The sequence below is a fragment of the Oncorhynchus mykiss genome, chromosome 6 (assembly GCF_057628025.1).
Source record: "Oncorhynchus mykiss isolate SJ-2025 chromosome 6, ASM5762802v1, whole genome shotgun sequence".
NCBI classification, from domain to species: Eukaryota; Metazoa; Chordata; class Actinopteri; order Salmoniformes; family Salmonidae; genus Oncorhynchus; species Oncorhynchus mykiss.
In genome coordinates this window covers 17,467,377-17,480,748 of record NC_143027.1, presented here as the reverse complement: position 1 = coordinate 17,480,748, position 13,372 = coordinate 17,467,377, and the positions used below count along the sequence as shown (strand labels likewise).

At 41.5% G+C, this 13,372-nt stretch overlaps 1 pseudogene across 1 annotated transcript in view; it reads left to right on the top strand.

Annotated features, from left to right (window-relative positions):
* LOC110525348 (pescadillo homolog) overlaps positions 1–13,135 on the top strand; it is a 71,452-nt pseudogene extending 58,317 nt beyond the window's left edge. Inside the window, exons 11-16 of the transcript XR_016496520.1 lie at positions 2,691–2,812; positions 3,462–3,587; positions 4,986–5,170; positions 8,886–9,007; positions 9,165–9,353; positions 11,286–13,135. The product of XR_016496520.1 is annotated as a pescadillo homolog (transcript). The remainder of the gene's footprint in view (positions 1–2,690; positions 2,813–3,461; positions 3,588–4,985; positions 5,171–8,885; positions 9,008–9,164; positions 9,354–11,285) is intronic.
* Positions 13,136–13,372: the final 237 nt, after the last annotated feature.

Genomic DNA, 13,372 nt, shown 5'->3' with positions numbered 1-13,372 from the left:
AACCACTTAGCACCTCGAGTGAGAGAGTAGCCACTTAACCACAAAATGAGTGATGTAGGTGAAAACAGTGGCAGTGATAGCCATGGAGAAGGATAAGTTTCCAACGAAGAAATGATTGATAAAAAGGGTTCACTTATTTGGTAGTGGTTTGACTTTTTGACGTCGGACAAAGAGCTGAGCAACGTCCGGTGCAAATTGTGCCGTAGACAGGTGGCTATCAAATCTGGTAATACGGCAACTTTTTCACCATCTGAAGCAAAATCACCCTTTGGAAGTTTGAGTTTGCGCCACGGTATTGCTAAACGCCAATCTAGGCATGTTCGCCCGAAGCAGTAAACGCTGACCGTTTTTAGCACAGGTGGAAACATGGTGACCTGCCATAGGGCAGCTTTAAAGCCAGAGACCGTAGACAGACTTGTCTTTCTTGCTTTTAACTTGTAAGACAACTACCCCAACATAAACTGATGTGCCATTAGGCTAACAGTTCTAATGCATATTGACTTACACTATTTATTTGTATTGCTTGTTCATTACTTGTAAGGAAGGGTTTACAGCTTAAATAAAATAAAAAGTGGAGTTAAAATGTTATTTGAGTTCTACTTCTGACAATAAATAAGAAACATTAAATCCTTTGGCTTGTTCAGGCATTCTTGAGTGTAAAGCAGATATGCACCTTTTTAAACATTATTTGATTAAAATCGTGATAATTATCATTATCAAATGAAAAAAATTAAATTATCACTATATTTGCCTTTTCGCCCAGCCCTGGTGTACAGCCTTGCCTGCTACCGGAGTCCGTTCAGATAGGACAGGTTAAACCTGATAGAGGCTATTTATTTTGGGCTATTGTCCATGTGTATTTTGTATGATATGGTGCTTGCACCATTTGGATCATCAACCTGCTTTGCCTTTAGCTGATTTCAAATCAAAATCTAATTTTATTTGTCACATGCGTCGAACAGGTGTAGACCTTTACAGTAAAATGCTTACTTACGAGTCCCTAACCAACAACGCAGTTTAAAAAATGTGGATAAGAAATAAAAGTAACAAGTAATTAAAGAGCAGCAGTAAAATAACAATAGCGAGACTATATACAGAGGGATACCGGAACAATGTGCAGGGGCACCAGTTGAGGTAATATGTACGTGAAGGTAGACTTATTAAAGTGACTGCATAGATGATGATAAGAGTAGCAGTGGCATAAAAGGGGGGCAATGCAAATAGTCCGGGTTGCCATTTGATTAGGTGTTCAGGAGTCTTATGGCTTGGGGGTAAGAGCTGTTTAGAAGCCTCTTGGACCTAGACTTGGGGCTCGTGGTACTGCTTGCCGTGTGGTAGCAGAGAGAACAGTCTCTGACTAGGGTGGCTGGAGTCTGACAATTTTTTGGGCCTTCTGACATCGCTTGATATAGAGGTCCTGGATGGCAGGAAGCTTGGCCCAAGTGATGTACTGAGCCGTTCGCACTACCCTCTGTAGCGCCATGCAGTCGGAGGCCGAGCAGTTGTCATACCAGGTAGTGATGTAGCCAGTCAGATGGTGCAGCTGTAAAACCTTTTGAGGATCTGAGGACCCATGCCAAACCTTTTCAGTCTCCTGAGGGGGAATAGGTTTTTGTTGTGCCCTCTTCACGACTGTCTTGGTGTGCTTGGACTATGTTAGTTTGTTGATGTGGACACCAAGGAACTTGAAGCTCTCAACCTGCTCCACTGCAGCCCTGTCGATGAGAGTGGGGGTGTGCTCGGTCCTCTTTTTCATGTAGTCCACAATCATCTCATTTCATGGCCTTAAGACAGCTACAAGGTCCATATTTTACAATTACATAGGCTAATTACAGGCTAATAAAGATATGTTGTAGACAAAACAATGAAAAGAGCTGTCAGGGCCTCCCAAGTGGCGCAGTGGTCTAAGGCACTGCATTGCAGTGCTTGAGTTGTCACTACAGCCCCAGGTTCGATACCAGACTGTGTTACAGCGGGCCGTGACCGGGAGACCCATGAGGCGGCGCACAATTGGCCAAGTGTCGTCCAGGTTAGGGGAGGGTTTGGCCGGCTGAGATTTTCTTGTCCCATTTAAGCTCTAACGACTCCTTGTGGCGGGCCCTGTGCCTGCAAGCTGATTTCGGTCACCATCCAAAACAGTTTGGAACAGTTTGTGCATATATTCTTCGGCAAGGGTTTTTTCGGGTGTTCGTGCACAAATTTTTCCTTGAGGCAAGCCGAATTTCAGAAGCCGAAATGTACACCCCTTTATCTGTGATTGGCAAACAGTAGGGATTCTTCAGTAAAGTGTTTGTCATACAACGAGAGACGAATCCTTTTCATCCACAATTTTTTACTTGAGAAATACTCCACCAAACGTCTTAGATGTAAAATTGCGCGACAAACATTTAATTACTGATTTCTTGACTATTTTAATGTCTCAAGATGGACAAATGGTACAATTGCTGCTTATTTTCTAATTTTTCAAGCAAAGATATTAAGGGAGTATGCAAGCACACTTGTTCAGTTCACCTAGCTGAGTTCGGCTAGGCGTAAACTGAAGCACACGGAAGGCTTAAGACTGGGGAGCACACCTATGTTTTTAAGGGATGAGGTTTGTAGACAACATGAAGAAACCAATCCCATCCCACCAACTGCTTTCCCCATCTCCGTTCACCATCCCCCCCCCCCCCCCCCCCCCCTCTCTTCAGGAGGACCTAGAGAACATGGAGGCCAGACAGAAAGAGCAGGAGGCCCAGAATAGGCTTTTTGAGGGGCTCAAGTTCTTCCTGAACAGGGAAGTGCCCAGAGAGTCACTGGCTTTTATCCTGAGGTGAGAACCAGCCCACCACCACACACACCCAATGATGTCTATAAACCCTGGATTGGTGATGCTATGTATTGCCCATTGAGAGGCTTTGAAGCCACCGGTAGGCCGTATTGGCACTCCCCAGTAGGAGCAGTCCTCCAGAGGAATGAGTGGAATTCTACAATATTTCAAATATTTATTTTTTGTTGTTGTCGTGGGACAGTAACATTGTTAATCTCAAAAAAAGTATACTTTAAGGAGAATGTTATATATTTTAATGTTTAGCTCACATACTATAATGTAAAAGTATGCATTAAGATGTCTAATAGAATAAATGTTGCAAATTCGAATGTAGACATTAATAAATGCATTTCTATAGCTTAAAATAAATAGTTTACAATGATGGGGGAGTGCCAAGAGAGATGCACAGTGGCTTCAACACGGTGCCCCCTATCAGTCATCTAGTGTGTATCTATAAATCATTGCACACACCCCAGCCAGTCTGGGCTGCTCAATAATGTTATTGCACCTTGTGAAGTAAAAGCAGGCCAAACGCAAGCTGAAGGTTTTAGGGACTGGTTCCATGCTACACCGCACCTCAAAGAAGAGCTTTGATGCAGAGTGAAGTGATCCATCGTTTATTTTTATTGATCTCTCTCTCTCTGTCTGACAGGTGTTTTGGTGCTGAGGTGTCATGGGACAAGTCCCTCTGCATCGGTGGTACCTACGACGTGACTGATGAGACCATTACCCATCAGATTGTGGACAGGCCCGACATAGACAAGCAGTACATCAACAGGTGAACAGGCCTGCTGGATCTACCAATATTTGCAGTCGTTACAGCCGTTGCAAATGTCTTGCAATTCACACAAATCTAGGAATGATCTTTATGAAGAAACAAAACTGGATACAACCCAGATCCAGCGCCAGAACGAATCAGTTGTACGGGCATTTTCTTTCGGGGGCGTGTTTTTTTTTCAAGGGACATTTTATGTGCGCATTTGTGCATTTTACAATTTTTTATTTTTTTAAAAATAAATGTAATAGGGGAGAACATAGGCAGCTTGTGTGTTTCAAGTTTGGGGGAGTTTACCATTTTTCCTACAATTTCTACCGATCTGGGTGCCAGTTGATACATTTTTTTATGCGTATTTCATGGAACAGTTAATTTCAATAATGTTTTCATTTCTCAAAATAATCTGCACGTGGTTAATCATAAATATCTGAAGTAAAATGATAAACATATTAAAGTTAAAATTCAACTATGGCGAGAGCACTAACCTCTGCCATATGGACATTGATACACTGATCCAGAAATGAGTGTAGAACTCAGATGCAGCAGTAGGCCTATCTTCCACCGTCAACTAGGTAAAATACATAGGCCTAAAGCCGACAAATTCAAACGGTAGAAAATATATTGATTCCGCTCGCTCGGATGCTTTAACTGAGATTAATACGTCTCCGTTTCCTGGCCAATATTTTATTTGGACGGTCAAGGAGGTACGGTAGGATGGGCCCCCTAAGGGCTGCCCATAATGTCGGCCCTGATACAACCCAACCCCTCTTTCAAATCAACAAATGTATTTTCAGCCAAGCTATTTTCCAAGGCTACTTTCATACCCAAGGGACCAGAGGCTTTCTGTTTGCATTCTCTTTCAGCCCCCCCCAGAGATGGGCTCAGCTCATCCCCACAATGCCCCCTTTGAGAGGGCTCTTCCTGCTCTGGTCACTCAAAAGACCCCTGTTATCAAGGGGGGGGGGGGGGGGGGGGGTTCAGAGTCACGCGTGACAGACCATGTCCTCTTCCTTTATGTCACTTCATAGAGCTTAGCTGTACATAGAGTACATAATGCCTCTATTATGGGCCTGCTAACTCCTGCCCACATTCATTCATTTGGCTGTTGTGATTATATTCGACTGTAGTGTGATGTACATACAACACATCCACAACTTGCTAATGTGTAAATGGTCTCCAATCTTCATGGAACTTTGAAATGTTACATTCAAAGGTGGGTTGACTCGACTGACTGGGCATAAATATCCCAAAGGTGCAAACCACACCCATCTGGTACTCCAGAAAAGTATCTGAAAGAAGACAACTATTATTTGAACCAAGTTTGATATGTCTATGTAGAAACCTTGTCCGTAAAGGAGACCGGCTGGTGTGTAACTAACTGGTGGTCGTCTTCTGTTCCAGGTACTACATCCAGCCCCAGTGGGTGTTTGACTCGGTCAACGCCAAGATGCGCCTGCCCGTGGAGGACTACTTCCTGGGGGTGACGCTGCCGCCCCACTTGTCACCCTTTGTGGAGGAGAAGGACGGTGACTATGTGCCCCCGGAGAAGCTGAAGCTCATGGCCCTGCAGCGTGGCGAGAAGCACGGTAAGAGCTGAGCCTCTCCATGGCTTCACATGTTTATGTTGGGCCTGCATGATGAATGTTCACATTAGAGGTCGACCGATTATGATTTTTCAACACCGATACCGATTAATCTGCCGATTTAAAAAAATAATAATAATGTATTTGTAATAATGACAATTACAACAATACTGAATGAACACCTATTTGAACTTAATATAATACATCAATAAAATCAATTTAGCCTCAAATAAATAATGGTACATGTTCAATTTGATTTAAATAATGCAAAAACAAAGTGTTGGAGAAGAAAGTAAAAGTGAAATATGTGCCATGTAAGAAAGCTAACATTTAAGTTCCTTGCTCAGAACATGAGAACATATGAAAGCTGGTGGTTCCTTTTAACCTCTTACAGCTCCCCCCTACTTTGTGCAATTTCTGCCTGAAGACATACTCAAATCTAACAGCCTGTAGGTCAGGCACAGAACCAAGGATATGCATATTCTTGGTAGCATTTGAAAGAAAACACTCTGAAGTTTGTGTACATGTCAATTGAATGTAGGAGAATATAGCACAATAGATCTGGTTTAAAACAATGAAACTTTTTTTATTTTTGTATCATCTTTAAAATGAACAAGATATAACAAACATTAAGATAGGATGATGGGGACAATTTCAGTGAAAAATATAAGAGGGCAACAGTACTTGTGCAAAGTTTCAGAATGATAACTTCCAAAATGAGTGTGCTACATGACATTTATCATGAAGTCACCCAGGTGTCCCACACAAGTAAGCCAAAATGTACCCATGTGGCCAAATTGGTGAAGGCATACATTTTGAAACAAATAACTATATACAAAATACCAAAATGGTATTCTAACACACACCACCACCCCCCCTCCCCCAAAGAATTGAGGGGGAAAAATGAAAAAATAATTATTATTGATTAAAAAATATACACTGCTCCAAAAAATAAAGGGAACACTAAAATAACACATCCTAGATCTAAATGAATGAAATATTCTTATTAAATACTTTTTTCTTTACATAGTTGAATGTGCTGACAACAAAATCACACAAAAATTATCAATGGAAATCAAATTTATCAACCCATGGAGGTCTGGATTTGGAGTCACACTCAAAATTAAAGTGGAAAACCACACTACAGGCTGATCCAACTTTGATGTAATGTCCTTAAAACAAGTCAAAATGAGGCTCAGTAGTGTGTGTGGCCTCCACGTGCCTGTATGACCTCCCTACAACGCCTGGGCATGCTCCTGATGAGGTGGCGGATGGTCTCCTCCTGTCATTCACTAGGTTCCCCTGTGTGGTTCTGGGATTTTTGCTCACCGTTCTTGTGATCATTTTGACCCCACGGGGTGAGATCTTGCGTGGGGCCACAGATCGAGGGAGATTATCAGTGGTCTTGTATGTCTTCCATTTCCTAATAATTGCTCCCACAGTTGATTTCTTCAAACCAAGCTGCTTACCTATTGCAGATTCAGTCTTCCCAGCCTGGTGAAGGTCTACAATTTTGTTTCTGATGTCCTTTGACAGCTCTTTGGTCTTGGCCATAGTGGAGTTTGGAGTGTGACTGTTTGAGGTTGTGGACAGGTGTCTTTTATACTGATAACAAGTTCAAACAGGTGCCATTAATACAGGTAACGAGTGGAGGACAGAGGAGCCTCTTAAAGGTCTGTGAGAGCCAGAAATCTTGCTTGTTTGTAGGTGACCAAATACTTATTTTCCACCATAATTTGCAAGTAAATTCATTAAAAATCCTACAATGTGATTTTCTGGATTTTTTTTCTCATTTTGTCTGTCATAGTTGAAGTGTACCTATGATGAAAACTAAGTGGGAGAACTTGCACAATTGGTGGCTGACTAAATACTTTTTTGTCCCACTGTAGCTTCCGTTCTTCTCCTCGCTCCTACCTGTGCTCGAACCAGGAACACATCGACAAAAGCCACACTCGAAGCAAGGGGAACAACTACTCCAAGTCTCAGAGCGAGTGACGTTTGAAACACTATTAGCGCGCACCCCGCTAACTAGCTAGCCATTTCACATCGGTTACACCAGCCTAATCTCAGGAGTTGATAGGCTTGAAGTCATAAACAGCTCAATGCTTGAAGCATTGTGAAGAGCTGCTGGCAAAACGCACAAAATTGCTGTTTGAATGAATTCTTACGAGCCTGCTGGTGCCTACCGTCGCTCAGTTAGATTGCTCTATCAAGTCATATACTTAAAAAAATATATATATATACCCCTTTTTCTCCCCAATTTTGTGGTATCCAATTGTTTTGTCTCATCGATACAACTCCCGTACGGGCTCGGAGAGACGAAGGTTGAAAGCCATGCGTCCTCCGATACACAACCCAACCGAGCCGCACTGCTTTATAACACAGCGCGCATCCAACCCAGAAGCTTGCTGCACCAATGTCTCGGAGGAAACACCGTGCACCTGGCAACCTTGGTTAGTGCGCACTACACCCGGCCTGCCACAGGAGTTGCTGGTGCGTGATGAGACAAAGACATCCCTACTGGCCAAGCCCTCCCTAACTCGGACGACGCTAGGCCAATTGTGCAACGCCCCACGGACCTCCCGGTTACGACAGAGACTGGGCACGAACCCAGAGTCTCTGATGGCACAGCTGGCGCTGCAGTACAGCTCCCTTAACCACTACGCCATATCATATAGTATAACATAATAACATAATAACACACAGAAATACGAGCCTTGGTTCATTAATATGGTCAAATCCGGAAACTTTCATCTCGAAAACAAAACATTTATTCTTTCAGTGAAATACGGAACCGGATTTCTTTTAGCTAAATATGCAGGTTTAAAAATATATACTTCTGTGTATTGATTTTCAGAAAGGCATTGATGTTTATTGTTAGGTACAGTCGTGCAGCGATTGTGCTTTTTTCACAAATGCGCTTTTGTTAAATCATCCCCCAGTTGGCTGTCTTTGTTAGGAATAAATAGTCTTCACACAGTTTGCAATGAGCCAGGCGGCCCAAGCTGCTGCATATACCCTGACTCTGTTGCACAGAACGCAAGAGAAGTGACATAATTTCCCTAGTTAAAAAAAATTCATGATAGCAGGCAATATTAACTAAATATGCAGGTTTAAAAATATCGTTGGAGCAACGACAGTCCTTTTTGGCGAATGCCACCGCATCGATTATAAGCAACGCAGGACACGCGAGAAACTAGTAATATCATCAACCCTGTGTAGTTAACTAGTGATTATGATTGATTGTTTTTTATAAGAAGTTTAATGCTAGCTAGCAACTTACCTTGGCTTCTTACTGCATTCGCGTAACAGGCAGGCTCCCCGTGGAGTGCAATATAATCAGGTGGTTAGAGCATTGGACTAATTAACCGTAAGGTTGCAGGTTGAATAAGGTTGAAGGTTGAATCCCCGAGCGGACAAGGTAAAAATCTGTCGTTCTGCCCCTGGACAAGGCAGTTAACCCACCGTCATTGTAAATAAGAATTTGTTCTTAACTGACTTGCCTAGTTAAATAAAGGTATTAATTATTAATTTTTTAAAATCGGTGTCCAAAAATAACGATTTCCGATTGTTATGAAAACTTGAAAGCGGCCCTAATTAATCGGCCATTCCGATTTAATCGGTCAACATCTAGTTCACATGTTTCTGTTGGGCCTGCATGATGAATGTTGTGTATAACTCAAATATTCAACATTCTTTTTGTTTTTGTTACAATCAGTACAAGAGGAGGAGGAGGAGTGGAATTATGATGATGAAGAGGACAACGATGAGGTGGACGATGAAGATTTGACTGAGGAGAAGAATCTGAAAAAGATGGAGGATCAGCGATCCCAGGGCAAGGTGAGAGAATCCTAGCAGTATCTACACGATTGACCATCTGAATGGCCTGTTTCATCCAACATAAAATAACATCGTTATCTTTAAGCATAGTGCACTATAGGGAATAGGGTGCCATTTTGGGGACACTCTAAGATGTATCTCTCCTGTCCTGCCCCAGCAGACTCTGGTGGTGAAGGTGACCCCCGGCAAAGTGAAACCCTGGGAAACTGGTTCCGTGGGGAACAAGGTTCGACTGGAGAAGGAGGAGAAGGCAGAGGAGAAGCGTCTGGCAATCATGATGATGAAGAAAAAGGAGAAGTACCTGTACGACAAGATCATGTTTGGCAAGAAGAGGACGACACGAGAGGTGAGTACCCTCCACTCCACACCTGCCTAACTGACATTGCAACTCACCAGCCTCCCTCGCTGCGTTCCATCTCCAGTCTGTACGTGGGTGTAGATGAATAGATAGACACGACATGTAACTGTCGGACCCATCAGTACTGTCGCCTTGGGAACAGCCAGTCTCACAGCCATATTAACCTCTCTAGGGTAGGGGGCAGCATTCGGAATTTTGGATGAAAAGCATGCCCAAATGAAACGGCCTGGTAGATTTGGATAGAAAACACTCTAAAGTTTCAATGAGCCTGGCTCATTGTGAACTAAATTGCCAGAATTGTACATAATTATGACATAACATTGACGGTTGTGCAACAGCAATATTTAGACTTAGGGTTGCCGCCCGTTCGATAAGATTCCTAATGGTTCCGTATTTCACTGAAAGAATAAACATTTTGTTTTCGAAATGATAGTTTACAGATTTGACCATATTAATTACCAACGGCTCGTATTTCTGTGTTTATTATAATTAATTCTATGATTTGATAGAGCAGTCTAACTGAGCGGTGGTAGGCAGCAGCCGGCTCGTAAGCATTCATTCAAACTTTACTGCGTTTGCCAGCAGCTCTTAGCAATGCTTGACTCAGTGCTGTTTATGACTTCAAGCCCATCAACTCCTGAGATAAGGCTGGCAATACTAAAGTGCCTATTAGAACATCCAATAGTCAAAGGTATATGAAATACAAATGGTATAGAGAGAAATAGTCGTTGCGTCATAATTCCTATAATAACTACAATGTTAAACTTCTTAACTGGGAATATTGAACCACCAGCTTTCATATCTTCTGCGCAAGGAACTTAAATGTTAGCTTTTTTACATGGCACATATTGAGCTTTTATTTTCTTCTCCAACACTGTGTTTTTGCATTATTTAAAACCAAATTGAGCATGTTTCATTATTTATGAGACTAAATAGATTTTATTTATTTATTATGTTAAGTGTTCATTGTTCATTCAGTATTGTTGTAGTTGTCATTATATATATTAAATAAATATATACAGTGCCTTGCGAAAGTATTCGGCCCCCTTGAACTTTGCGACCTTTTGCCACATTTCAGGCTTCAAACATAAAGATATAAAACTGTATTTTTTTGTGAAGAATCAACAACAAGTGGGAGACTATCACAGTGCAGGTGCATTTGTACGGAGACTTGATTACACACAGGTGGATTGTATTTATCATCATTAGTCATTTAGGTCAACATTGGATCATTCAGAGATCCTCACTGAACTTCTGGAGAGAGTTTGCTGCACTGAAAGTAAAGGGGCTGAATAATTTTGCACGCCCAATTTTTCAGTTTTTGAATTGTTAAAAAAGTTTGAAATATCCAATAAATGTCGTTCCACTTCATGATTGTGTCCCACTTGTTGTTGATTCTTCACAAAAAAATACAGTTTTATATCTTTATGTTTGAAGCCTGAAATGTGTCAAAAGGTCGCAAAGTTCAAGGGGGCTGAATACTTTCGCAAGGCACTGTATGTACGGTAGGACCAAATCAGAGAGATAGGTAGGAGCAAGCCCATGCAGTGCCGTGTCACTGGCCTACACACAATACCCCATAAAGTGGAATTACATTTGTAGACATTTTTACAAATTCCAAAATGTCTTAAGTCAATAAGTATTCAACCCCTTTTCTTATGGCAAGCATAAATACGTTCAGGAGTAAAAATGTGCTTAAAAAGTCACAAAAAGCCTGAAATGTGGGAAAAGGTCGCAAAGTTCAAGGGGGCCGAATACTTTCGCAAGGCACTGTACATACTACACAGTACACACAGAAGAAGTGAATCAGTCAGTGTACTGTGGCTAGGGCTGCATGCGTGGCTTTTGGAATACTTTGCATTGATGGACATTGCACGCTGCTTCATATTTAAATGATGTCACCTTCTTCTCCCCCTCCAGTCCTCCTGCTCTGCCTCCAAAGAAGCGCCAGTCTGCCCCCTCCCCCACCCGGGTGGCAGTAGTGGTTAACGTTGATAGTGTTTTGCTGTTCTGTGGGAATTGTGCTAGAATCAATGCAATATTAGCCACTTTCAATGTAATCTACCGAAACAAAATGAACTATGCAAGACTTAGTATGCAAAACTAACTGTGCGAGAGATTTTCTTGTAGGCAGAGCGCATTGGCGTAGGATTCTATTGCATTGACAGGCATGGCTCCGGTCCGTACTCTACACAAACCGGTGCGCCATATTCAATCAGAGCTGCAGTAGGGCCATATGCAAATTGCCATATATGGATCTGTACCATTTACATTGAACTGGACTGTGTTTATAGCATGAGCAGTCATGAGTAGATGTGTTTCTTTTGAGATCAAAGTGAGAGCTACATGTAGCCACGTGTGCACCATTGTTCATATGTTTTCAGTGAGTTATTAGCCCATTTATAGATACTTTGTTGTCAACGATGGGGGAGTGGTTGCTTCCTACAAGAGCACAAAACGTGTGCGTTTCTAGCCGTCTTTGTCAGGTAAGTCAAATTAATAGCTTTTTTCCCTCAAAGGGGCAGTGTTGTATTTTGAGACCAGCTTGAATACTCTAAGTAGGCAGGGGTTAGCTTAATTTGTCTGATTCTCAGTAATAATGGTATGGGAATAATTATGCATTTTTATTTTGTAACATTGTTTTTTTGCATCAAACAACACAACAGCATCTTTAGTTACCTTGTCTGAAGAACAACTGGATTAACAGGTTAATGTCAAGCCCTGCATGTTTTGTTTTTTTTAAGTCTCATGGACTGTAGGCCTTACATTGAACACCACCCATTGGCTGCTACTGTAGGCTGCATGATAGAACAGTTATTTTCTCCATTGTTTCAACATTATGATCAAATAGCCACAGTAGCCTACTTGACCACTGTTAACTGTAACTTGAAGTGGGTACTGCCTCTGTTCAGAGTAAATGTGCGGCGGAAGTTTTCACAATGTTCAAGTTTGCGCCCAGCAGACCTTCAATTTGCTCAGTGCCCCAAAACAATTGAGGCAACATTTCCCAACAGTACTTTTAATCTCTTAGGATATAAAACTATCTATTCATACTAAAAATATATAATGCTATAAAACTCTAATATAAAACAGTCATTTACAATCTATCAAATCCCTTAAAGAGCATGTGACCTTGGTTGCACACCCATGAATTCTTCAGTCACTCCACTGTTCATTAACTCAATCTGATTTCCCTTCGCATGCAAACAAACTGGCTGCCAAGAGAAAGGCTCACGAAGACACCAGATGGCAGAGAAGAAGCAGAAAAAGACCAAGAAACAGTAGCCACCTAACAGTGGAAATTCATCAAGGACTGGTTTTGATTTGTATGGTTGTCATTCATACAAGGTTAACGTCTCATGAAACTTACGGGTTTATTATGGAAAATGGTCCCATGGAGATTGAGATTTATGTTAGTGTCATTTGTCAAGTATGTTGGCAGGAAGGAATACTGGAGCAGTCACATTGTTGCAAAATATTATCCACCCTGCCTCGTCAAACGTTGAGGTGAATGTCTGCTTTGTTCTTATTTGTGTGAACTCTGGATATTCTGGTCAGTACTCTAAAAAGATTTTACCACTGATTAACCTTATTTTAATCTATTAAATGGGGTTCTGTGTACTCCATTTACTGTTAATGACTAACATAAACAACAAGCCCTCCTGTCATCAGAGAAATTAACTTAACAAAAAAACAACACTTTTTGTATACTTTAAAAAAAAGTAGGACACTGCTTGATGTGTAATTACAATAAATAGTTTTTGTTTAAAGTAACCCACTTCTTTGAACTTGAGGACAGGGAGCGATGCATAGGGTAACGCTAAGTTACAGTTGAAGTCGGAAGTTTACATACACCGTAGCCAAATAAATTTAAGTTTCACAATTCCTGACATTAATCCAAGTAACAATTCCCTGTCTTAGGTCAGTTAGGATCACCACTTTTATTTTAAGAATGTGAAATGTCAGAATAATAGTGATTTCAGCTTTTATTTATTTCATCACATTCC